The sequence below is a fragment of the Pseudophryne corroboree genome, chromosome 11, assembly GCF_028390025.1.
Source record: "Pseudophryne corroboree isolate aPseCor3 chromosome 11, aPseCor3.hap2, whole genome shotgun sequence".
Classification (NCBI taxonomy): Eukaryota; Metazoa; Chordata; class Amphibia; order Anura; family Myobatrachidae; genus Pseudophryne; species Pseudophryne corroboree.
In genome coordinates, this window is record NC_086454.1 from 350,567,837 (window position 1) to 350,595,501 (window position 27,665).

Below are 27,665 nucleotides of genomic sequence, written 5' to 3' on the forward strand. Positions count from 1 at the left end.
TAGATATACTTGTTTTGTTTATGGATATTCTAACTTCCCACATTATCCAGAAGCTGATTATTGACCGCTACAGATGTGTCATCTTAAACTGTGGCTTCAGCCGCTCTAAACAGTACAGTACCTCTTGGCGCACTAGGTTCCGTCCGCCTCGGCCGCGGTTGCGCCAAGTTACTTTTTTGCTCGGAATGTGCATCTTATTAAACAACTGAAAGCGACAAAACTACTGTGCTAGCCGGCACTGATCAATTTGATGTCCGACATTTGTACCTCTGGGTGCGACTGAGTCTGAAACTATATACAAAGGACTCTGATGCAGCGGCCGCGGCTTTTACACACGCCAAGCTCTGTTGCGCTTCATCTGCGACTTTGTACGTGCTTAAAATTAATTCCTGTATAGTTTAAGTCACAGCCCAGCGTCTGTAACACTCTGAGTGGTGTTTCGCTGTGGCTGTGAGGCAAATAAGATCCAACATTTAAAGAAAAAGTGATGCCAGCTGTGGTGGGTGGTGAAAGCTGCACCGTTTGTGAGGGACCACCGGAGAAATATCTGATTACATTAGGAGAATAATGCTTAAAGGGGGGTGGGGGGGGGGGGGGGTGTTACTTCTTTGATACATTTGCCCCTATGGCCTTTAATTGACCAGCTTTTGAGAAACACGGATTTGTTAAATCCTACACTTGCTGACTTTTGAAGACTATAGTTGGTAGTAAAATGCGTTGGAGAGGAGGGTGGGGGTGGGGGGGTCATGTTCCCCTCAAAGGGATTTGTCTAGCTCCACCCATGGGTGTATGTCCATCAATGGTTGTTGTAAGATATGTTAATATAACATTGGTAACAATGTATTTTGGGGTCTTTTGCAAGTATTAATATTAACATTGCCTGCAATACTCCATTTCTGGGTTGCAACTATTCACTGATATTTCTTTCCTTCTCACTTAGCACAGTGTACATGATAAAAGTGACGCCTATAGTGGCGTAAGTTCGAAACAGTTGCCTGGAGGCAAGATAAACATTGGTGCCTGTTATGCACACCAGTGCCTGCAGGAAAGTACTGGTGTCAGGACTGTTATGCACTCCAGTGCCTGCAGGAATGTACTGGTGTTTGAACTGTTATGCAAAACAAATGGACTCACAGACAGACTAGGGAATATGACATAACGTACACAGAAGGTGGTAGGGTAACAAAATACACACAACGTGAACAGAGAAGCCCAGAGGCTAAGGAACTGGGTATCTCCCTTGTATTAGAACTGCTCAGATGTGAAAAGCAAGATGTTGTGTTTTAATACATAGAAAACCCGAAATGCTGTTGCTAAGGGCAACAGCAAAACCCTAAAGGGTTACCAACGGGTGTGGCAGTAAACTCCTTGGTCAGAGATGGAATGATAGACACAAGGAGATTCTCCACAATCCTAATTCTCACTTGCAGTGCACAGGTTCGGTTTACTGCCACTAAACTGACCCCTGACACCTAGCACAGTGAGACAGGATTAGACAGGCAAGTCTTAGAATACAGCCGCAAACTTGCTAAGTTCACAGAGTAGTAACAGAACCCCAGCAAGCTAAACAACTGACTCCAGTCTTACTGCTAGGTCTGGATTGGCAGAGTGTAATACCAAATCCCCAGGCCTATTTGCAGTAAGCAACAAACAAATACAAAGCTACACAGTACTGGCTAACTTTCAGAAACTGACTAACCAACAAAGATTCAGCAGCATCTGCTTACCCTGAAAAGAGGCCTTATAAAGCAGGTGCTGTCCACGCCCCACTCAGACCTCACAGACTGTGAGCACAAAAACCAGCACCGGATCCCCTGCCATGCACAGAGCCTATAACCACTGCACAGCAAAAGACCCGAACCGGAGTATCAGCTGCGCTCAGGTTACTCCGCTAGCACTTGTCTCCCGGTTGCCATGACGACGTGGCAGCACAGGGCAGGAGACCCTAACAGTACCCCCCCTCTGACGAGGGGTCAAAGAACCCCTACCACCGGGTTTATCGGGGAACTGCGAGAAGAAAGAGCGTATCAGTCTGGGGGCATGAAGATCACAACTGCGCACCCACGACCGCTCCTCCGGGCCATACCCCTTCCAGTGCACCAAAAATGACAGCCGACCCCGAACCACCTTGGAGTCAAGAATCCTTTCAACAACAAACTCCCTCTGGCCACGTATCAGAAGAGGGGAAGGTCTTCCACTGGAAGAAGGATTACTAATCGCCCGTTTTAAAAGGGAACAATGAAATGTTTTATTGATACCCAAAGAACGGGGCAGATCTAACTGAAATGCCACCGGATTGATAACCCTGGTGATCTTATAAGGGCCGATGAACCGGGGGCCTAACTTATGAGATGGCTGTCTCAACTTCAAATTCTTGGTAGACAACCAGACGAAGTCTCCTAATTTGAAGCTGCAGGGTCTTTTCCGCTTATCAAAAACCCTTTTGGTCACTAATGACACAGACACAAGGGCTTTCTTCACTTTCCGCCAAATACCTCTAAGGACCGAAACCACAGAGGAACCACCAGGCGTGGAGTCCAGGGGGTCAAAAGAATTGGCCTTAGGATGATGCCCATACACACAAAGGAAGGGAGAGATCCCTGTAGCAGAGTGAGCCGCGTTGTTATAGGCAAACTCCGCCATGGACAGATGAGCAACCCAGTCAGTCTGACACTTGGAGACATAACACCTGAGGAACTGCTCCAAGGACTGGTTCACCCTTTCAGTCTGCCCATTAGACTGCGGATGGTAGCCCGACGACAAGCTGACAGAAATCTGGAGATCGGAACAAAATGCCCTCCAGAATTTGGCCACAAACTGGGATCCGCGGTCAGAGACCACATCAAGTGGCAACCCGTGGAGACGCACAACATGCAGCATAAATAATTCAGACAGGCGTCTGGCCGATGGCAGCCCAACCAGTGGAACGAAGTGCGCCATCTTCGAAAACCTGTCAACGACAACCCAGATGGCTGTCATCCCCGAGGATTTGGGCAAGTCCACCACAAAATCCATTGAAATGTGGGTCCATGGCTTAGATGGGATAGAGAGTGGATGTAGTGGGCCAACAGGAACCCCTCTAGGAGTCTTATTTCGGGCACAGATGTCACATGCCCGAACCCACTGATCCACATCCTTAGCCACCGAGGGCCACCACACCGCCCTAGATAGCAACTCCCGAGTTCTGGCAATACCCGGGTGACCTGCAGACTTCTTGGCATGGAATTCCAGGAACACTCGCTGTCTTAACCTAGGAGGCACAAACAAAAGACCTACCGGAAGGTCTGGAGGAGCCTGCTCCTGTGCTCTAAGGACTAATGATAAGAGGTCCTGGGTAATGCCCACTTTAATACATGATGGGGAAACAATGGGCAACGGCTCCTCGGTGGTCTCCTGGATTGGAGCAAAACTCCGCGAGAGCGCATCAGCCTTGATGTTTTTTGACCCAGGGCGATATGTTATCAAAAAATTAAAGCGAGCAAAAAACAAAGCCCATCGTGCCTGCCTGGCATTGAGACGCTTCGCTGACTCTAAATATGCCAGATTCTTATGGTCAGTGAGAATTGAGACCACAAACTTAGCCCCCTCAAGCCAGTGTCTCCACTCCTCGAGTGCATCCTTAATAGCCAACAATTCCCGGTTACCCACGTCATAATTCATCTCGGCAGGCGAAAATTTACGGGAAAAGTAAGCACAGGGATGAAGGCGATTATCTGACACTCCCATCTGAGAAAGCACTGCCCCAATACCCATCTCAGAGGCATCCACCTCCACCACAAAAGGACGCTCTGGATCTGGGTGTCGCAGCACCTTGGCCGAAACAAATGCCCTTTTGAGACGGGCAAAAGCCGCTTTAGCCTCACAAGACCAGTGAGCAACATCCGCCCCTTTCTTAGTGAGTGCCACCAAGGGCGCCACTATAGACGAAAATCCAGCGATAAATCGTCTATAAAAATTCGCAAAGCCCAGGAAACGCTGAAGCGCCTTCAAACTAGTGGGCTGCACCCAATCCAGGACTGCCTGTACCTTGGAACCCTCCATTTGGAAACCTTCTGGGGAGATAATATATCCTAGAAATGCGATTTGCTGAACTTCAAATTCGCACTTCTCCAGCTTCGCCCCAAGCCGGTGGTCTCTGAGTTTCTGGAGGACTAAGCGTACATGCTTCCGATGTTCCTCCAGGGAATGGGAGAAGATTAGGATGTCATCTAAGTATACAACTAAGAATCTATCCAAATATTCCCTGAGCACATCATTCATGAAATCCTGGAAGACTGCCGGGGCATTACAGAGCCCAAAAGGCATCACCAAATATTCATAATGCCCCGAGTGGGTATTAAAGGCAGTCTTCCATTCATCCCCCTCTCTTATTCGGATTAGATTGTACGCACCGCGTAGGTCAATCTTAGAAAAAATGGTGGCAGTACGAAGCTGGTCAAACAAGACCGAAATGAGAGGCAGTGGGTATGAGTTTTTAATCGTGATACGGTTCAATTCCCTGAAGTCGATGCAGGGTCGCAACGAACCGTCCTTTTTACCCACGAAGAAGAACCCCGACCCAACTGGAGACTGTGAAGGTCTGATAAATCCCTTAGCCAAGTTCTCCTGAATGTACTCTGCCATAGCCTGAGTCTCAGGACGTGACAGGGAGTACAACCTGCTCTTGGGAAGCTTAGCATTTGGCAACAAATCAATGGCACAGTCATAGGAGCGATGGGGAGGTAGTACCTCTGCAACTTTTTTGGAGAACACGTCCGCAAAATCTGCATAACACCCTGGCAATCCTGGCAAACTTAGCTGCGAGAACCTGACTGGAAGGCTCAAGCAACTCCTGAAACAATCAGTACCCCAACTAAGAATCTCCCCAGAGACCCAGTCAAATTGAGGATTGTGGGCCCTTAACCAGGGTAACCCCAACACCAATGGGGCAAAAGTACAGACAGTCACATAAAAGGACAATTTTTCAGAGTGTGTGGCTCCAATAAACAAAGAAATCTGGCTAGTGCAAGAGGTAATTTTACCTTGGGATAATGGTTCCCCGTTTAACCCACAAATCTCAATTTCCGATGCCAAGGGTACTAAGGGAACAGAGTGTTTCAGGGCGAATTGGCGGTCCATAAAAACCCCGTCGGCCCCACTGTCCACAAAGGCCTCAGTCTTGACAGTTTGACCGAGGATCTTCAAGGTCACCGGAATGATAAAAGTCTTCTTGGGAAATTCTGACTTCTGGCCTGACAGGATATTTCCCATCACCCTCAGGCCCTGAAGTTTTCCGGCTTTTCTGGGCATGATACTACCACATGACCTTTATTCCCACAGTACAAACACAACCCCTGCTGTCTCCTCCGCATCTTCTCACGCGAGGAGAGGCGGGTAGCCCCAATCTGCATAGGCTCCTCGGAAAATTCCTCAGAGTCTGAGGTTCCCTTGGGAAGGAAGGAAATCTCAGTCTCCCTTTCAAGCCTACGCTCTCTCAGCCGTCTATCCACCCGGATGGATAACTGCATGAGCTGATCCAAGCTATCAGGCAAGGGATGTTGTACCAGTTGGTCCTTTATCTGGTTAGAAAGACCTCTTCGGTACTGGTGTCTCAGGGGTGGGTCATTCCACTGGGTATCATGGGCCAACCTCCGAAACTCCGTACAGTAAACCTCAACTGGCCTTCGCCCTTGCTTAAGGATCGAAATCTGAGCCTCGGCTGAGGCCGTCTTGTCAGGGTCATCATACAACATGCCCAGTGCCGTAAAAAAAGCATCAACACTTTTAAGCGACGGACAGTCAGGCTGCAACCCATATGCCCAGACCTGTGGGTCTCCTTGTAGCAAGGAAATCACTATGCCCACCCGCTGAATCTCCGACCCAGAAGACTGAGGCCTAAGCCGGAAGTATAGCTTGCAGCTCTCCTTGAAACAAAAGAACTGCGAGCGATCTCCAGAAAAACGATCCGGGAGATTTACTTTCGGCTCCTTAACCCCTGCAGGTGCTGCTGCTGCGGGAGCTCCGCCAGCAGCCTGGGAGGTGTGCATTTTAATGGACAAATCATTACATTTTTGAGTCAGGACCTGCACCTGATCAACCACCTGTTGCAACGTATTTTGAGGGGTATGCTCCATATTCCCACAAAATTTCAACAGGAGTATTGGGCTGCTGAATATGTTATGCACACCAGTGCCTGCAGGAAAGTACTGGTGTCAGGACTGTTATGCACTCCAGTGCCTGCAGGAATGTACTGGTGTTTGAACTGTTATGCAAAACAAATGGACTCACAGACAGACTAGGGAATATGACATAACGTACACAGAAGGTGGTAGGGTAACAAAATACACACAACGTGAACAGAGAAGCCCAGAGGCTAAGGAACTGGGTATCTCCCTTGTATTAGAACTGCTCAGATGTGAAAAGCAAGATGTTGTGTTTTAATACATAGAAAACCCGAAATGCTGTTGCTAAGGGCAACAGCAAAACCCTAAAGGGTTACCAACGGGTGTGGCAGTAAACTCCTTGGTCAGAGATGGAATGATAGACACAAGGAGATTCTCCACAATCCTAATTCTCACTTGCAGTGCACAGGTTCGGTTTACTGCCACTAAACTGACCCCTGACACCTAGCACAGTGAGACAGGATTAGACAGGCAAGTCTTAGAATACAGCCGCAAACTTGCTAAGTTCACAGAGTAGTAACAGAACCCCAGCAAGCTAAACAACTGACTCCAGTCTTACTGCTAGGTCTGGATTGGCAGAGTGTAATACCAAATCCCCAGGCCTATTTGCAGTAAGCAACAAACAAATACAAAGCTACACAGTACTGGCTAACTTTCAGAAACTGACTAACCAACAAAGATTCAGCAGCATCTGCTTACCCTGAAAAGAGGCCTTATAAAGCAGGTGCTGTCCACGCCCCACTCAGACCTCACAGACTGTGAGCACAAAAACCAGCACCGGATCCCCTGCCATGCACAGAGCCTATAACCACTGCACAGCAAAAGACCCGAACCGGAGTATCAGCTGCGCTCAGGTTACTCCGCTAGCACTTGTCTCCCGGTTGCCATGACGACGTGGCAGCACAGGGCAGGAGACCCTAACAGTGCCCCCCCTATATTTAGATAAATATGTATGTGTGTGTGTGTGTGTGTATTGTCCTTTATTTTAAATTACACATTTCTTAGCAGTCATACCCAGGATTAGATCCCATGACCTGTTACACTGACAGCAGACACTTTACTTATGGAGCTATTTGCTCCTGTGCAGGAAGCATGAGAATTCTAACTATATGAAGTTATGTGTAATTGTCAGAGAAGTATCTTCATATAGTTAAAATTCTCATATTTTCTATACAGGAGCAAATAGCTTAATCAGTAAGGTGTCTGCTTCCAGTGTAATAGGTTGTGGGTTCTAATCCTGGGTAAAATGTATATCTACAGTATGTGTGTGATTGTCAATGAAGTCAGCCACTGAAAAGATAGCGTCAGCTATCAATTACCTTAATTCAGTGGTGTCATAGAATGGGAGGAGAGGTGCCCCTCTTCAGAGCAGGGGCCCGGCGGCAGATGACTCCGTTGCCTCCCAGAGTTACGCCTCTGCGCCTATGCAATAAATTCCAAATGCAATTTGACCTTGTGTGAATTCAACCCTATGCATGTATTTCTTGCTGGGTCAAATGAGAATATGTTGCTAAGTATATTTTTTGGCGTATTGGATGTTATTTCATTGTGAACACTGGACTGTCTGTAACTTGCAGGCCCTACCCTGTTTATTACCAGTCCTGTTTTCCGTACCCTTAAAGTATCCTCCAAATCATTACGGACAGCAAATACTCTAACTACTTACTCCAAACCGAGGAATGTATTGTTACCTGTAATACTACAGCATACTTACAAGTCACATGGGCTACTTTGAGGAATTGTGTTTGGGATCCCGACAGTATTTAAACAGGCTGCTTTCAGTCCACCATAAATTGCTTTATTATCCAGTTACATAAAATATACTTACCTTTAGATCATATTTATCGAAGTAGTCATTATTTTGTTCTACTTTATATATATATATATATTGTTCAATTACTTTTCAACCTGTATTTCGCCTAAATGCCGTTGGTTTACCACATATGAAAGACTTACTTTAATGGTAAAACAAACAGATTTTAATACTTTTTGTTGTATTGTCATTTTTGTGTGTTCACAGTGAGGAACTTCTGTGATCACTCACATTGGAAGTAATGTCTCCCCCATCTCACCCTCACTCACAGCTCACACTTGCTGCAGGAAACGCTGAGATAAGAAAATGCTGTAGCCCTGTGCTCTGCCCTTGTCTCTCCTGCTGGGGGACCAACAAGGGGTTGCTGAGCCTAAAGGGCAATATCTCCCCATTCTCACCCTCACTCACAGCTCACACTTGCCGCAGGAAATGCTGAGATAAGAAAATGCTGTAGTCCTGTGCTCTGCCCTTGTCTCTCCTGCTAGGGGACCAACAAGGGGCTGCTGAGCCTAGAGGGCAATATCTCCCCATTCTCACCCTCACTCACAGCTCACACTTGCTGCAGGAAACGCTGAGATATGAAAATGCTGTAGTCCTGTGCTCTGCCCTTGTCTCTCCTGCTGGGGGACCAACAAGGGGCTGCTGAGCCTAGTGGGCAATATCTCCCCATTCTCACTCACAGCTCACACTTGCTGCAGGAAACGCTGAGATAAGAAAATGCTGTAGTCCTGTGCTCTGCCCTTGTCTCTCCTGCTGGGGGACCAACAAGGGGCTGCTGAGCCTAGAGGGCAATATCTCCCCATTCTCACTCACAGCTCACACTTGCCGCAGGAAACGCTGAGATAAGAAAATGCTGTAGTCCTGTGCTCTGCCCTTGTCTCTCCTGCTGGGGCACCAACAAGGGGCTGCTGAGCCTAGAGGGCAGGGCCACTGGCTCTAGTAAACAGAGCACTGCCTGGGGCCTCCGAAGGACGCTATGGGCATCTCAACAGGATGCAAGGTGACCGTCCAGAGCATTCCTTGGACGCTCCATGCGTCCCTGCAGCAGTGATGCAGTAGGGTGCCGTGGGGCAGCTACAGTGCGATGGTACCACTTGCACACCCAGAGCTGGGCCTAATGTTGACTTGTATAAGAATCAAGCACATGTGCTCCCTCATTGCGAGCCAGGAAATAAATGCATATATGTAAGGGACTCGTCATGGTTTGGGGGTGTTCCGCTAGCAAAGGCGTCCCTATACATAGTATGGATCGCTTTGTAAACCGAGAAATATTACATAAACAAATGCTACTGTTTGAAGGAAAAGAACATGCGCTGAAAATGTGTCCTCCAAGAAGTCGACGAACCCCAACACCGATCCAAAATGATTCAGGGCTACCACAAAAGAAAATCAATGTCTTGAATCCATACCCTGACGATACTAGGCCCTACAATCAGCAAAAGGTTCTGCAAGACTACGATTGCTGTTGTCTTGAAATGTCCTGTTTTTGTGTTATTTTGTTGCAGGCTATGAATTTAATGAAAGGTTTTGTACTGTGAAACGCTTTATGGCCCTCAGGATATTGCATTATTATCACACACACACACACACACACACACACACACACACACACACACACACACACACACACACACACACACGAGTGGGCCGTGAACAATCTTATTACCAATTTTTGTTACTTTGTACCAGCTAAGTTTATAAAATGATGATCAGCATTTGTTGACAGTGGGGAACAATATGGACAGGATGCCCCGTTAGAGCCCATTTTTTCGTCCTCCATTGCGCGTGGCTTTGCGACTTAAATAGTAATACTCTGCATTGCACATACTTCCTTTGCCGGGCTCCGTAGCATACGCAGCGTGAAAACACCCAAGATACACTCCACCAATGGGCAAATATTTATTATTTCTCTGGCATCCATAAGGGTTATTGAGGGAATCTAGTACGATGGGGTATAGACCGTGTCCAAAGGAGCCGGTGCACTTTAATTTTTTCACTGGGTGTGCTGGCTCCTCCCCTCTATGCCCCCTCCCACAGGCAGTTCTAGTTTAGAAATAAAATGCCCTCTGGAGAGGATGCACACTCTGAAGCTCCAGAGTTTTTCTTCAGTTTATTGTAAAACTTTGTTATTTTCAGGTATGCTGTTTGGGCAACAGCATACCTGCACCGTGGGAGTTAGGGGGGGGACAGTCACCGGCCTCTGTAAGGTGTCAGAGCTGCTTCCCCGCTGCAGGATCACTGTCCTGAGAAGTTGTTGTACAGCGGGACACTGCGCCTTAACGGTCACAATCGCAGCACGCCGCACACCCCTAACAATAGCCTGAAGGTGACGACACAAACCGGGGGCCCCAGTTTATGGTGCGGCAAAAACACGGGGGAGGCTTACGGGACCTCCTGGGGGGGGGGGGGGGACACCCGCTATAGCCCCCTATGTACACTGGCGGCGGTGGTTAAAACTAGCACTCTCTGTGATGGTTTTACACTCCTAGGGAGACTTTGCCAGTTTAGATATAACTGAAACTCTGGCGCCATTACAGGGGGCGGAGCTTCCTCAGAGTGGGACCAGCTGTGTTTTGGCGCCTTCCTCTGCTTACAGCTGCAGCAGCAGGCACACACAGCTCCTCCAGACAGTCGGGATACGCAGGAAAACTGGTACAGGGGTGTAGCAAAGGGGGAGAGCCGCTATTGTACACGATCTGTGTCCTGAAAAGGACAAAAATCTCCAGGGTTTCACTGTGATATAACAGCTTGCAGCCTCACTGGGGCTGTTTAGCTTGGGTGTGCTGGTCCCTTCTCTCTGTCTCCCTCTCACATACAGTAAGGCAGGCTTGCTATTGTATACTTGTCTGTGTGTATGTGTATATAAGTGTTGTTTACTGTAAACATGGTAAAACACCAATTATGCAGTGTATGTCACACCAGATTCTCTCCCATTACATATGGTTCCACATCATGTGAACAATGTAGTCAGTCCTCACAGCACAGTGAGGGGGCTGGGGGGGAGGGTCAAGAGCCTTCCTGGCTAAGTGCCATAAAATCCATGATGTCAGATATGTCATCTCAGCTCACTGCTAATGCTCAAAAAATCAACAACTGCAGCAGGCTGTTGCAAACCTAGCTGCAAGGGAGCCCCCTCTCTCTAGATCAGGACCACAAAAGTGTGGGTTACCTGCTTTACTCTCAGACTCTGATGAGGAGACACAGGAGGAGGGGGAGGAATTGGATTCTGTTATTGGGGATTCTCCTTCTACGCAAGGTATTGAACCCCTCATTTTAGCTATTCGTGACATGTTAAAGTTCACTCTAGAGGACGCTGCACAACAGCAGTTGTTTTTCTTAGCACAGAACAAACTCAGTGTCACTTTCCCTAATTCTGCAGCGTTAGATGACCGTTTAAGTTAGCATGGAAAAATCCAGATAAAAAATACCAAGTGTCAAGACAGTTTTTGCACACTTTCCCATTTGCTCCTGAAGGCAGGAAAATCTGTGAAGAACCCCGGCTGTTGACCTATCAGTCTCTCGCCTATCTAAAAAGGCGGTACTGCCAGCTCCGGGCTCCTTTACCATAAAGGACCCTGGGGATAGAAAAATAGAGATAAAGTCTATCTACACAGCGGCAGGTATATCCCAAAGACTGGTCATAGCAGGTTGCTGGATGACTCATGCCATTCACACGAGGGCTACTCAAATTCAGGAGGGCCTCTCAGGGGATATGCCCCTGGTCACTATTGTGACTCTCCTAAAACACATTCAGGACACTGCATATGTCCTATGTGACTCTCTCAAGGAGTTAGGCAATATTAATGCTAGGACCACTGCTATGGCAGTGTCGGTGCGCAGAGCTTTGTGGTTACATCAGTGGATAGCAGACGCAGAGTCTAAGCGCAGTGTAGAGTCTCTCCCTTTTTTTAGGAGATTGGCTCTTCCGGGTGGAATTGGAAACATGGATTTCTAAAGTAACTGCAGGGAAATCCACGTTTCTCCCCTCTGGGGCCCCGCCGGCTAGACGTTCCTACCCGGGGCTGTCTACCCAGTCCTTTTGGCCTAACAGATTTAGATATAGGACCAGAGGTAAGACAAGAAAACCAACGATCGCCGGTTCTCAGGAGAGAACCAGTTCAGCTTCCACTAAGGCCTCAGCATGACAGTGCCCACCCACCCCGAGGGGATCTCGAGGTGGGAGCTCGGCTGCGTCACTTCAGCTGCATCTGGGAAAGCTCCTGCCAGGATACCTGGGTAAAGGACCTCATCTCTCCGGGCTACAATCTGGAGTTCGACGACGCTCCTCCCCAACGATTTTTCAAATCAAGCTTCCCAGCTTTGGAGGATACGCGTGTTATGCTGCAACAGGCTATCCTAAAATTGGTCCAGTCCCAAGTCATTTTTCCAGTGCCACTGCAACATCAGGGAAAGGATTACTACTCCAACCTGGTCGTGGTACCGAAACCAGACAGTTCAGTAAGGCCCATTTTGAATCTAAAATCCTTGAACCCTTACCTAAAGGTTTTCAAGTTCAAGATGGAATCCTTGCGAGCAGTGATTGCGGGCCTGGAAGAATGGGAGTTCATGGTCTCACTGGATATAAAGGACGCCTATCTCCATATCCCGATTTGGACACCTCACCAGGCTTACCTGAGATTTGTCCTGCTGAACGATCACTACCAGTTCCAGGCACTACCCTTCGGCCTTTCCACAGCTCCGAGGGTGTTCACGAAGGTGATGGTGGAGATGATGTTCCAACTCCGGGTCCAGGGGGTCAGTATTGTCCCTTATCCGGATGATCTCTTGATAAAAGTGAGATCCAGGGAGCTTTTATTGCTCCATATAGACCGCACTATCCAACTTCTGTCACACCATGGGTGGATCCTCAATTTACAGAAGTCCCACCTGGAGCCAACTCAGCGGCTCCTGTTCCTGGGAATGTTGCAGGATACTGTGGCCCAGAAAGTGTTCCTTTCAGAGGACAGAGCGAGAACACTTCAGGAGATGGTCCGAATGGTTCTCCGGCCTACTCGAATATACATCCATCTTTGCATAAGATTGTTGGGAAAGATGGTAGCCTCATACGAGGCGATCCAGTCTGGAAGGTTCCATGCCAGGATTTTTCAATTGGATCTCATGAGCATGTGTCCACATTTTCAGATGCACCGGATAATACGGGTGTCACTTCAGGTCAGGATTTCCCTCCTGTGGTGGCTGCAGTCCTCCAACCTACTGGAAGGTCGAAGTTTCGGGATTCAGGATTGGATCCTCCTCACGACGGATGCGAGTCTAAGAGGATAGGGAGCTGTCAGCCAGGGGGCTCAGTTCCAGGGCAGGTGGTCAGCCCATGAAGCCCTACTTCTGATCAACATTCTGGAACTTCGGGCGATCTACAATGCTCTGATTCAGGCCTCTCCTCTACTCAGGCATCACGCGATCCAAGTTCAGTCGGACAGCGCCACGGCAGTGGCGTACATCAATCGGCAAGGAGACACAAAAAGCAGAGCCTGCATGCGAGAGGTGTCAAAAATACTCCTCTGGGCAGAAAGAAATGCAAGAGCAATGTTCGCGATCTTCATTCCGGGAGTAGACAACTGGGAAGCGGACTTCCTGAGTCGTCACGATCTCCACCCAGGAGAGTGAGGGCTCCACAATCAGGTGTTTCAGCAGATCATCGACCGGTGGGGCTGCCGACAAATAGACATGATGGCTTCTCATCTCAACAAGAAGCTTTGTTGGTATTGCTCACGAACCAGGGGCGAGGGCAGTAGATGCACTGACGTCGCCTTGGCCTTACCGGCTGGTCTACTTGTTTCTTCCGATTCCATTGCTCCCAAGGGTGCTAAAATGAATCAGGAATCAAGGAGTCCAGGCAATTCTGATTGCCCCGGATTGGCCTCGGAGGTCGTGGTACGCGGATCTTCTGGACATGTCCGTCGAAGACCCATGGCCACTTAAAAGAGATCTTCTTCAACAAGGACATGCCGTCAAATGAAGTCTACCCGGACTTACGGCGACTTCATTTGACGGCATGGAGGTTGAGCGGAACATCCTAGCTCACAGGGGCCTTTCCAAAAAGGTTATTGCTGCCATGGTTCAGGCCAGGAAACCTGTGACGTCAAAACACTATCATCATATCTGGAGAAGATATGTCTCTTGGTGCGAGGAACGCACGTTTCCTGCAGGCTGGTGTGGATAAGGGCTTACATCTGGGTTCCGTTCAGGTCCAGATTTCAGCTCTCTCAATTTTCTTTCAGAAGAAACTGGCAGTGTTGCCCGAAGTTCAGACCTTCTTGCAAGGGGTACTTCACATACAACCTCCTTTTGTGCCGCCCACAGCACCCGGGGATTTGAATGTAGTGTTGGAATTTCTACAGTCCTCCTGGTTTGAACCTCTGATGACGGTAGAAGACAAGTATCTCATGTGGAAGACGGTGATGTTATTGGCTCTGGCTTCTGCTAGGCGTGTCTCAGAATTGGGGGCCTTATCGTGTAAAAGTCCCTACTTGGTCTACTTGATTTACCGGTAGGTAATTAAAATCCTGTTTTATTTATTATGAGTAATTACTTATATAGCGCCAGTATAATCCATTGCGCTGTACAGTTGGGGAAAAAAACAATAACAGGACAATAATAAAACAAGACTGGGTAATAGCAGACAGACAGAGAGGTAAGAGGGCCCTGCTTGCATGCTAATGCTTTATATGGAAATAGGCACTAATACAAAACGATAAGTGCTACATATTGCATATTGATCCAGCCAGATCACAGACTTTCTTGGTTCTCTGTGTGATCCAGTCACACAGCAATGTTGACACTGGGATGTGTAAGTGTAGAAAGAGAGCATTTGTGTGCACTGTATAGATGGGATGTAATTGGGTAGATTAGTTTATGGAGGTTGCGTGGGTAGTTTTTTTAATATGATAAGCTATCTGAAGAGGGGAGTTTTCAGGGAACGTTTGAAGGTTTGGAGACTAGAGGAGAGTCTTATTGTGCGTGGGAGGCATTCCACAGAGTGGGTGCAACCCAAATACAGTCCTGTGACTGAGATCATGTAACGAGTGGGGATGAGAGATGCCGACCTTGCACAAAGTGGAGGGATCAAGCTGGGAGATATTTTGAGATAAGAGCCGTATGTTGGTGTAGTTCGGTTACTAGCCTTAGTAACATATATATATATATATATATATATGTTTTTATGTGATCTTATATAACATTTACTTAAACCCAAGATGTTGTTTTTTTTTGTCCCAATGCATCAGGATGACTGAACACCTTGTATGTGGTTTATTTAAATCCCATTTGTAGCCTGAAGAACCTGTGATCGCGTACAAATGTGACCAAAGTCACTCCACAGAGTAGGTGCGAAATGGGTGCATCTAATTATGTTGTTCTGCGAGTCTTATGTGTCACATTCTAAATAGAGCACAGAAAAAAAGACGACACTACAAGAATAACATGTTATGCAGATGCTGCAACAGGAAAACAAAGCATCATGCGAAACCGCTCAGCCCCTTACCAGCTGAACATACAACATATCCTGTTCATGTTGCCCCATACCAATATTGCCTTGAATAAAGGCCTTGTGGGTGTTAAACTTTTAATTCTATAAATTGTGTTCAAGGCTTGCGCTTTCATGTGCTAGAGCAGATGAGGTTAGGTTCACTTCCCTCCGGTTTTCCTGGATCGGTGGCGGTCTCTTCTCCACGCTGATGTCTTTGGTTTCTGTGGTCCACGCTGGGTAGGCCAAATGGTGTCAGTATTGGGGGTATTTAGTCAGCGGCGCAGGTTAAAGCAAATGCATTTAGTTCTTGAAGTACTTTATCAAGAATACTGATGACTGCAGTCCTTTTACATAGAAAGAACTTTCCCTGCAGCTATTAGTATCCCTGATAAAGTACTGTACACCAAGTACGAAATGCCTTGTTCGCACACACATAGTGCTCATTTGTCACAATAAACTTTTAGTTATCGGCGGCATCATTGAGGCTCTTCATGAACTAGACACGGTGTCGGTTGGGGCAGCCATTTTGTGGCTAAACCAATATTTCTGAAAATGTAGCCTAGCAATCCTCTGGTTACCATGGACACCAGACGACTCGGCACTGCCCCAAATGGCTTCCTCCTGTTTCAGTTTTTATTTTTACAGTATAAGAAATTTGGATAGTATGTGGATATTTCACCATTATTTTGGCCAGGAACATTGCCTAAAATGTATTTAATATATTTTCTATGTTTATGGTATGTTGCTAACACAGTTCATGTTTTGTTTTCTTTTTATTCTTTAAATTACTTAACTTAAAAAAGAAACTTTCTAAAAGTAAGGTCGCTTTCTTTGGTCTGAAAAATTTTTTTGTGCCTTGTAAAGTCACATTTTACTTTTTATAACTATAAGAAATGACCTTGGTAATGATGGCTAAAGTAATGTCAGGAATACTTAACAAGGTTTATTTTATATTTAAATAAATCTTATGATGAAAAACAAAAATTAAAGTGATATTTTTCTTTTTAAATTATTTTTATCATTCAATTGTTTTTTTTACCCCATAAAAAGTTAATTGTATAAAATGTACAAAAAAAATAAAATCTCCCCACCCCCCAAAAAAAATATTCTAATTTTTATTTTTGCATATATAAAATAAACGTGCAGAGGCAATTCCTGAGGTGTTGCCGATGACTTTCTTCAGAAAATGTGTTTTAAATGTAAATATAATGAATATAATAAGAGAAATATGTAGAAATCTGAAATGAAAAGCAGTCAAAGTTTTTAGTATTGATGTTCATTATTTAACATTTTATTCCACCAGATGAAAGTTCCATGATTTGCAAGGTACGTGTCAAGGACGGATATATAAAAGGATTTCTTATTTATTCACAACTGCAAGACTAATTGCTTCACTTTGCCTGCAGGCGCAGAGATTGGTTTTAATATGGCACTTCAAAAGTATGCACAGAAGTACAGAGATAGTAAGTGTTATTGTTTAAGAGGAGAAAAAAAAAATCTCAATATGATATTTTTGACCCTGAAATGAAAAATCTATTTTATTGAGTGATGTGAAAATGTTTATTAGTGCTATTTTTAATATCCAGCTATACCTTCAAGGTGAAAAGCATTCTAGTCTAATGAAAGGGGACAATTAAAATACGTATCATTCTAACAGCAGTGTTGTAGATCTGGGCAAAATGTTATGTTTTTATTGTTCTATTCATTGGGATAAATTTCTGCATTTAGGGATGAAGTTATTATTAACTCAGGACTAATTAAATTACCTGATTTTGAAGGTCAAACTGTTAAAAACTGTGGGAGCCTGGCCTATCATTTAATTGATGTTGAGGCTTGTTGCCTTTACAGCTCTGTGTATCAGCCATTACTGTGGGCATTTAAAAGCACCGTACAACGTTAAAGATCTTCCACTTGTGGCCAAACTTCTTTACAAGGGTTTTTGTTCCCCCAAGCAGTAGAGCCTGAGCCCACTACAACAAATTAATATATGCCCCTCCCACCCCAATTCGGTGCCCCCTGTTGATCACTATTATGTGGTAGGATGGCCTCTACAGTTGCCTCGGAGTGTGATGCTCTGGGCAATGTTCTGCTGGGAAACTTTGGGTCCTGGCATTCATTCGCTTAGTAGATAATGCATTCTGCCACACTGCAAAAATTGTTCAGGAATGGTTCGAGGAACATGACAAAGAGTTCAAGGCAGAAGTTCCCAAACTTGGTCCTCAAGGAACCCTAACGGTCCAGGTTTTAAGGATAACCCCAGCTTGGACGCAAGTGACTTAATTAGTATCTCAGTAAATTTTATTTAACCATCTAAACCAAGGGACGAGAGTGTTATACTCCCATTATATAAATCCCTAGTGAGGCCACATCTTGAATACTGTGCACAATTTTGGGCACCACACTACAAAAAGGATATCCTGGAACTAGAAAAGGTTCAGAGGCGGGCGACCAAACTAATTAAGGGGATGGAGACGCTGGAATATGAGGAAAGGCTTGCAAGACTAGACATGTTTACACTGGAAATGAGGATACTAAGAGGGTCATGATCAACATTTACAAATATATAAGGGGACAATACACAGAGCTTTCGGGGGATCTGTTTTTTGAAGATCAACACAAAGGACATTTGGGCACCCGCTTAGGTTGGAGGAGATTTCTCACACAGAGACGTAAAGGTTTCTTCACAGTAAGGACAATACGAGCTAGGAATTCCCTGCATGAGAAAGTAGTAATGTCGGACTCAGTCAACAGCTTTAAGAATGGGCTAGATAAATTCGGAATGGATAAGGATATACAGGGTTACGGTGCATAGTGACGCACTATAGTTATAAAAAAAGAGAGAAATAAACACAACGGCCGACATTAGCAACAGACAAAATTAGTCTTAAAATAATAGAGCGTAGGAGACTACAAATAGGTTGAACTCGATGGACAAATTGTCTTTTTTCAATCTCAGAAACTATGTTACAATCAGTGCTCAGCTATGGATATCCTTAAAACCTGAACTGTTAGGGTACCTTGATGACCGAGTTTGGGCACCATTGGTGTTGACTTGGCCTCCAGATACCCCAGATCTCCATCTGATTGTGCATCTGTGGGGAGTGCTGGAAAAGCAAGTCCCCACCTCACAAGTCACAGGACTTAAAGGATCTTCAGCTAAAGTCTTGGTGCCAGATACCACAGGGCACCTTCAGAGGTCTAGTGGAGTCCATGACTCAATGGGTCAGAACTGTTTTGACGGCATGAGGGGGACCTATACAATGTCATGCAGGAGGTTGTACTGTTATGGCTGATGGGTGTGTGTGTGTGTGTGTGTGTGTGTGTGTGTGTGTGTGTGTGTATATATATATATAAAATGTATGATATACATTTGACACTCTCTTTGCAATGAACACTGTGTGATGTTTGTGGTGTAGAGCAGTGGTTCCCAAATTCACAAACTGGGTCTTCAAGGCACCCCAATAGTCCAGGTTTTAAAGATGCCCATGCTTTTAAGCACAGGTGACTTCATAAGTACCTCAGTTACTTTGATTATACCATCTGTGCACAAGCATGGATATCCATTTTACCTGGCCTGTTGCCTTGAGGACCCAGTTTGGAAAACCCTGGTCTAGACCACAACTGAATGTCTTTAACTCTTTTGACATCACTGAGAAAAAATAAGTTTTACATTTGTGTCAGTTTTGTCTACTGTAAAAAAATAACTTTTGCATTGCAAAATTAATTTAACCCTTTACACCAGGCCTGGCCAACCTGTGGCTCTCCAGCTGTTGTAAAACTACAAGTACCATCATGCTTTGCCACAGTTTTGCTATTAATGAATGCTAAAACCGTGGCAGGGCATGCTGGGATGTGTAGTTTCACAACATCTGGAGAGCCACAGGTTGGCCAGGCCTGCTTTACACATACCCCTTATTTTATTTCTCAGCTTGGATCACTGAATTTCCAAGCTTTAGCTAATCGCAGCTGCAATACAAACCAGGTGTAGGCTGTGTCAGGGGTGTTGGAAATTAAGTGTGTGCAGGTGTTGATATTGCAGGCTTATATAGGCACACACCAGTGGATGGCTCACACTATGAACAGCCCAGGTATTTAACCAGTGGTGTTGATTTGTTGATAGATAGCAGGTACAGCCGTACTCACTGTTACATGTGCACTGTGATGGCCGTACTCACTGTTACATGTACATTAGTGATGACTGTACACACTGTTACATGCACACTGGTGATGGCCGTACTCACTGTTACATGTGCGTTACATGTACATGAGTGTATGCTGCAAACAGGTAGCGGTACAGGGATGCCAGAAAATATTGTGGATTGCTTGGGATAGGGCATGGAGTCTTTCTAGATGATAAGAAGACTGGAGTCTGCTCAGTAGTGCACTCCTCTTTCAACAAGAGGGTTATGTGTTCCCCAGGTCTGTACTATTTTAACGGGTTTTTAGGCTGCTGCACATTGCTTGGCACTGCGGTGTTGGTATAGGCTACTCTCAAGCTGCTGCAATTGTGTTCTGAACACAGGTGGAGTAATTAGGCAGGGACCCCTGCCTGCTTGTCTGCCCTCAGGTGCAGTGTATGGCAAATAATCATTGCAGTGGCGTCACTACAGGGGGTGTGGACCGCTCCCGGGTGTCATCCACATAGAGGTGACACCAAAATGCCGGCTCCTCCTCAGTGGCTCCTGTCTCCAGGGGCAACCTAGCATCTCTGGGACCCCCGGAGTGACGAAAATGGGGGTCGGTCTTCTAACCCACGCCCCCTTCTCACAAAGTCATGCCCCTCCCCGTGAGGCCACACCTCCTTTTTTTAGCAATGCGCACCAGGTGTCAACAAGGCTGCGCTGAATCGTTGTATAGAGGTCACTAGTCTCTGTGGTGAATATTGGGGATACTTTGCATTTTATTGTAGTGCTTTCACATAATAACATGTATTCCCACACACAAACCAAACAAGCCATGGCTTTTTCCTCACCCACATTTCAGTGTCGGCTCAGTGGAAGAAGAGCCTGGGCCACTTGCAGGCGTTTGCCCTCTGATTGAAAAGCGGTCGCCCAATGCATGTGGCATGGCATTTACATATTTGCCCCTTGGCCTGCAGGAGGAAAGGTCCAAGGGGTAAGTGCAGCGGGCATAATGAGACAGCACTGTCCGCATCCCTTGGGTGATGGAGCGGGGATTGAGTGGAGCATAGAGATCACCAGACAGTGCTATATGTTGGTAGCGGTGCACATATAAGTGGTAGTGGTTTGCAGCAATAGAGGGTATGTCTCCCTCTGAGGTACTCTATAATTACAGGGTCTCACTGGAGCGAAGTGGAACACGTTTGTGTCACTATGGTTCTCATTCACAGTGACAAGATGGCACCAGGCATGTGTAGAAGACCATCTAAAAGATTTGTCTGGCTCCCCAATGGAGCATCATGGAGACTTCGCAGTAGAGCTCTCCACATCTCAGTAACGTTAAGATGTGCTGCTAAGCTACTCTCAAACTTGGCAAACACTCTTGACTTGGCGCACACATCAGAGGCATTGATGTATGCGACACCATGGTGAGTGGAGGCATCTCCCTCAACTTCCTGAAAACTGGCACAAACATGCCATGATAATACCCTCAAATTACGACTGCGCCACTGAAATCTGGACCGTTGCGCAGCATGCAATCTCATGAATATTACCTCAGCTCAGCTCACAAAATGGGGCAACAGCTAGCAAGCGCTCACCCAGCTACATGAACATTTAGGCAATAGAGCTTTCTGTATATTCAGATTTCAGTCTTTCCTCTTTGTTAAGACTTATATTTCATTCGGTGGCGGCAAATTTCTTACACTTGAAAGGGTTAAAAGTGTCACGAAAAAGTAGTGTGCTCACACAGTGCACCTGTGACCGTCTATTGTCTGTGGAGGTTGCGGCAGCCATCTTGGAATGCAGTCACAGTGAGAGTGGCCTCCGTCGTAAAACGTTCCTCAGCAGCTGGAAGCAAAGCAGGGTGTCGTCGGTCCCCTCAGGCTTCAGAGACATTGCCTGGGACATGATGTATCATATATGTTCGTCAGGAAATCACTGGAAATTTGCCAGAGCCTTTTACTAGCCCGCAATAGGCTGTGCGCATTTTAAACCCTTTTTTTTTGACAACTACCAAATGTCTTCCATAAAATTAAGTTTCTTCCCCTAAAATGGCTTTATAGGGCCGTTCTGCTGGTTGCTGTGCCAGCACTCTCCCGTGGAGAACGCATTTATATGGAGAAAAGCTTGACTGCTGTGATTTCGGAATACGCAAAACATGTCTCAGTTTAGGGGCAGTATCGCAGCAAAACACTGCAGCGCAGCCAGAATTACACTCTTAGCTCTCAGTAATTATAAATGTATTGGGAGCAGAGTAATGTGACATTAGAATACTTTTTTAAACATTTTATAGGCACAATTTCTGCTGAATTGCTCTGCGAATGAAGCTTTTTTTCTCCGCTTGTGTTGGAGGACATTATACATGTTCAATTTGGTGGTAACAAAACGCGTAATGTGCATTAACAAACAATTCCCCTCCGTTTCCCGCTGTGCCGAGCTCGTATTTGCTCAGACAGCAGGGAAAATTCTTGCACATAAATGTTTTTTTTTCTTCTCTAAGCACATGGAAAGCAATGTGTTGTAATCCAGAATTAAAACAATATATTCCCTGCATTACGCATAATCCATACCACATATAATGAAACTTTAATTTACCACCTAACCTGACTAATAACCAGACGTTCTGCTTTCTGTTCTAGAGTTTTTATTTTATTTATTTTATTTAGTCATCGGAAGAATTAGCGAACAACATGGCCGGGGGGTAATATGCTAATTAGACACTCCTAAAGAAGAAGAGGCTTGTGGGTAATAATGTCATTTACAGTACACGGCAGCCCACTGACTCCGTGCCCCACCCACGTGGTTTTTAGAGCATGACATGGATTTAAGGTGATAGAGATCACCCACCTACAGAGAGCCTGTTGCAGCCTTGCTAGGTCTCAGTGCTGGGTGTGGTACCTTAATGTCTGGTTATTGTGGGTGCTCCCTCACCCTCATGCTATTGCCTTTACAGCATGGGATACAACCTCTATGTCTGTCTGCTATTATGCAGTTTTGTTTAATACCTCTCCGGAGTCTAACGTTGGCTGTGCTGAACAGATCATAGGGAAAATGGTGTGGTGGCCATTTTTCTGGTGATTCACACATGTGCAGTAGAAAAGCACTTGCAACATTGCGTCGACGCCATGTTTCTGGAGACACAGTGCATGCACAGTAGAAAAATCATGGGAAGCATGGAGTGGGCGCCATGTTCCCGTAGACCTGTGAATGCAAAGGTAGACTCTGCACACTGCCAATTTTAATCCCCTGCACCGAGAGTAGGGGGCCCACTCAGAGACTGCACAAGAACCCCCCCCCCCCCCCCCCTGTCTTTATACACTTCTGTATCACTAGCTAGTATATTGGACCGAAATCTCGGGTCAAGGGATCTCTCCCTGCAGAATGTTGGGAGGTCCTGCCCCCAAACACGATGTAGTCCCGCCTGTCTGGGGCGGTGGGTCTTTTTCCATGTAATGATTTTGACAGCTGCAATGTTGTGGTATATGGAATAGTTTCCCTTTGAAGTTCTATTTCCTACTACACTAATCATACAGTGAAATTCATCATCTCTGCGGTTAACTTGTATCCTGCAATTGATACTTTGTAGCCATTACTGTAATTAATGGTAATGTAGCTATTTGAGATCAACTATTAGGGGGAGAGGCCATTCATTGTGACCGTGGGGTTATGTCAGAAGTATAGAAGCTATTTACTAATCAATATTATAAGGCACTAAAGGAACGGAGTGATAGTTGGGATATCAGTTGCAGCCTGGGAGTATACACTGCACCTTTATTGATCATGCACCCTGAGGGTATACACTGCACCTTTATTGATCATGCAGCCTGGGAGTATACACTGCACCTTTATTGATCATGCAGCCTGGGAGTATACACTGCACCTTTATTGATCATGCAGCCTGGGAGTATACACTGCACCTTTATTGATCATGCAGCCTTGGGGTATACACTGCACCTTTATTGATCATGCAGCCTGGGAGTATACACTGCACCTTTATTGATCATACAGCCTGGGAGTATACACTGCACCTTTATTGATCATGCAGCCTGGGAATATACACTGCACCTTTATTGATCATGCAGCCTGGGAGTATACACTGCACCTTTATTGATCATGCAGCCTGGGAGTATACACTGCACCTTTATTAATCATGCAGCCTGGGAGTATACACTGCACCTTTATTGAACATGCAGCCTGGGAGTATACACTGCACCTTTATTGATCATGCAGCCTGGGAGTATACACTGCACCTTTATTGATCATGCAGCCTGGGAGTATACACTGTACCTTTATTGATCATGCAGCATGGGAGTATACACTGCACCTTTATTGATCATGCAGCCTGGGAGTATACACTGCACCTTTATTGATCATGCAGCCTGGGAGTATACACTGCACCTTTATTGATCAAAAAACATTATCATGTTAGTTTCTCTATTTCAGTGGGATCTGATGGAGATGAACGATTATACAGAACCAAATAATGAAAGGAGCAAGCATTTTTGAAGGGACATCTATTGTGACGATAACTAGAAATACAGATAAAGTTGCATTAAATGTAATATCTAATTTAATAGTTAAGGACGGATGTGAAGGGGAATAGCCTGTTTTTAACCAAGAAATCAAATAAGGAATAATTAGGCTAAAAATACTGTATACAGACCATCGATAATGGATTTGTAGCTAAATAACAAAAAATTAAGACCTTACAAGCGTTCAAATAACCATGTTACGCAGCAGAACCGTAACACGGCAGGTCACAGAGAGTTTCGTCTGGAGTATACTCATCACCATCAGTGTCATTGACTTGTGGTGTCCCACAGGGTTCTTTACTATCCCCCATGCTTATTGCAGTATACATGATACCATTGGGGGAAATAATCACACGCCATGGCCTGGTCTACCACTGCTATGCAGATGATACACAACTGTACCTCTCCTTTGCTTCGGGTACTGAGACCCCAATAACAACCCTAAATGGCTGCCTAGCTGAGCTCCAGGAGTGGATGAGTGCCAGTTGGCTGTAAATGAACCTGGATAAAACAGAGATAGATAATACAATAGATAGATAGATAGATAGATAGATAGATAGATAGATAGATAGGGGTAAGAGATCTATGATTGATTGATAGATAGATAGATAGATAGATAGATAGATAGATAGATAGATAGATAGATCGATCAGTATGGATGGGCAGTACGGATGGTGTAATGGTTAGCATTACTGCCTCACAGCACTGAGGTCATGGCTTCAATTCCTACCATGGCTCTAACTGTGTGGAGTTTGTATATTCTCCCCGTACTTGCGTGGGTTTCCTCCGGGTACTCCGGTTTCCTCCCACAATCCAAAAATATACTGGTAGGTTAATTGGCTACCAATAAAAATTAACCCTTGTGTGAATGTGTCTGTGTGTACATGTGATAGGGAATCTAGAGTGTAAGCTTCACTGGGGCAGGGACCGATGTGAATGGGCAAATATTCTCTGTAAAGCGCTGCGGAATATGTGTGCGCTATATAAATAACTGGTAATAAATAATATATAGATAAATAGTAGGGGTAAGAGGTAGATAGATAGATAGATAGATAGATAGATAGATAGATAGATAGATACTGCATTAGTGGACTATTACAGCTACAAGCAGGCCAGGTGATAGATCTTAAAAGGGTACAGAATGATGCCATGTCCTCGCTGTCTATTTTAGGCCCATGTTAAAGTGAATGAAGATGTCATTTGATGGACAGCCAGGCTGATGTCAGACTGTCATAGAGGGATGTGTGAGGCAGGCTGGTACATGATCTCTGCCTCTGAGACCTGCTTTCAAGTATAATCCCACACAGTAGTGAGTACGTACGTGAGTACCACTTTCTTTATAGCCTTCAATCTGACTTTATCCAATTTTTTAGTCAGTGGAGACTGACTCTGCTCCCTGCAGTCCACTTTCACTACATGTAGCCTCAATTGAGTCACTAAAAGCAGACATGCCACCGGGAGGTGACTTACCTTGAATCCACCCAAAGGACTCCACCAATCCTGCTCGCTATACCAGCACACAATGGCCTGTTGAAAATGTATCCAACCTGTGCAGTGTGGCTTGGCTCACACACATAGACTTAGCCCAGAATCGCCACATTCAGGAACAGCTATCTGGACTCTTCATCTGGATGCCGACACTCTTTGCAAACAACGTTGGTTCCCAGTTTGCTTCAGTCTTTGTTCCAGACACGACAGTACCAGTACTTGAGCAAGGGTTAGACAATATCACTAAAAGTACAAGCATAGCCCAGCAACACAGGACACGAGTTATAGAATCACAGCTTGTTTAAGCTAGCTATGCAGGCCAACATCAATCTAACTGTTAATATCTCCAACATTGGGTGGGGTGGTCCAAATCTCGCCAGTAGGCACCTATTTCTCTTCCTCTGCAGATCCTGCCTATAAGCGCCTGCAGCTTCCACTGCACTGAATCGCCCTCTGCAGCAGTCAAGAAAATTATTCCACCAATATAACATTTTTGTTTTCTTTGTGCCAGTCTCCATGGTGTCCTGCTGAGATCCTGCTTGCTACGCCAAGTGTAGTAGTGGTGTGGCCCGTACCTGATCCTGATACTAGTGAAGATAACACAACTTGCTCATCTGTAAATCATCCATCATCACCACTGTTAGACCTACTAAACAAGAGATACAGATGGAAGATTGTAATGGAGTCTGAGATCACCGAAGGTGTGGCATGCTGGCTGTTCTCTGATGTTTTTAAAAGGCAAACTAGCCATGGTTTCATAACATTGTGCTGATAGTTGGTTTTACAGTAGGTGGAATGAGTGAAAGTGGTTGGGGTGTGTTCTAGGTCTTCAGCAGGTAAGAGTACTGCAACCCTTCACTTGACTTTAATGCATCAAAGATTTTCTGCCCTGCTACAGGGACTTCAGGGTACACGATAGGACCGCAACATCATAGGAAAATACTGCAGCATAGCCAACCAACTGGACTTACACTTGGGGATTCAGAATTACAAACCACTGTTCATGTGCGGAATCCTGGTGTTGTCCTGGATGGTGTCCTGACACGTAAACATCAGATATCAGCCACAATCAAATCCGCATTCTTTCCTCTGAGGAACATATCCAGAGTCAAACACTTAATTCCCTCTGATGATCTGCCAAAAGTCATACCTGCATTTGTATAATCTCACCTAGATTACTGCAATGCCCTCTACCTTGGTCTCCCAGCAAAAGAATTGCACCGCTTACAGCTGGTCCAAACACAGCTGCCAGACTGTTAACCAACCAGCCGTTTCAACCACATAACACCTATTCTCTACTCCCTCCACTGGTTGCCTGTAAAATGGCTAATCATCTTCAAGATTGACTTACTGACTTTCAAAGCCCTACATGACCAAGGCCCAAGATTCCTGAAGCAGCTTCTGATTCCATACTGCCCCGCTTGATTACTGCAATTTGTAGATGAAGGACTTTTAGCAGTACCTATAATCTCCCGTAATTCATCTGGTGTTCGAGCTTTTAGCCATGCGGCTCAGACTCTATGGAACTCACTTCCCCGCACAGTGCGAGAGGCCCCAACTATAGAATCCTTCAAAAACAGACTCAAGACTTTCCTGTTTACTCAGCATTTCCATAATGTCCCTTTAGTATCTCCATGCTCTCTGTATTTTAGAAAAAGCTTTTCTGTACTTCATTGTTTCTGTACTATATTATGTTCGTTCTATCTGTTAAGCACCTTGAGTCCTATTGAAGAAGCTATATAAATAAAACTATTATTTTTATTACCTATCTTTATCACTTATGGCCTGATACAAAGGTGGACGCTGCTGCATCCGCCATAGCGCCCATTGCCGGAAGTGTGGGTGTTATAAGCATATAGGGGAGTAGATCATTTAGGGCAATACATATATAATCTGGTATGGTTTTATTTGATTTTTTTCATTTAGTATGTAATAGGCAACCTGTTACAATCTAGGCTTTGATGAGCTGCTGACCTGTCCAATTTCAATGGTCATACTTTGGAACTGTCCACACTTTCATTTGCAGCTACAGAGGCCTCCACCACTTTCTTTATAGCCTCCAAT

General features: G+C 45.4%; 1 long non-coding RNA gene across 1 annotated transcript in view; it reads left to right on the top strand.

Moving 5' to 3' along the window:
• The window catches only part of LOC134969803 (uncharacterized), a 55,220-nt gene that overhangs the window by 9,314 nt on the left and 18,241 nt on the right, over window positions 1–27,665 (top strand). Inside the window, exons 3-4 of the long non-coding RNA XR_010189522.1 lie at window positions 16,764–16,786; window positions 16,867–16,923. This is a non-coding gene — a long non-coding RNA (uncharacterized LOC134969803). The remainder of the gene's footprint in view (window positions 1–16,763; window positions 16,787–16,866; window positions 16,924–27,665) is intronic.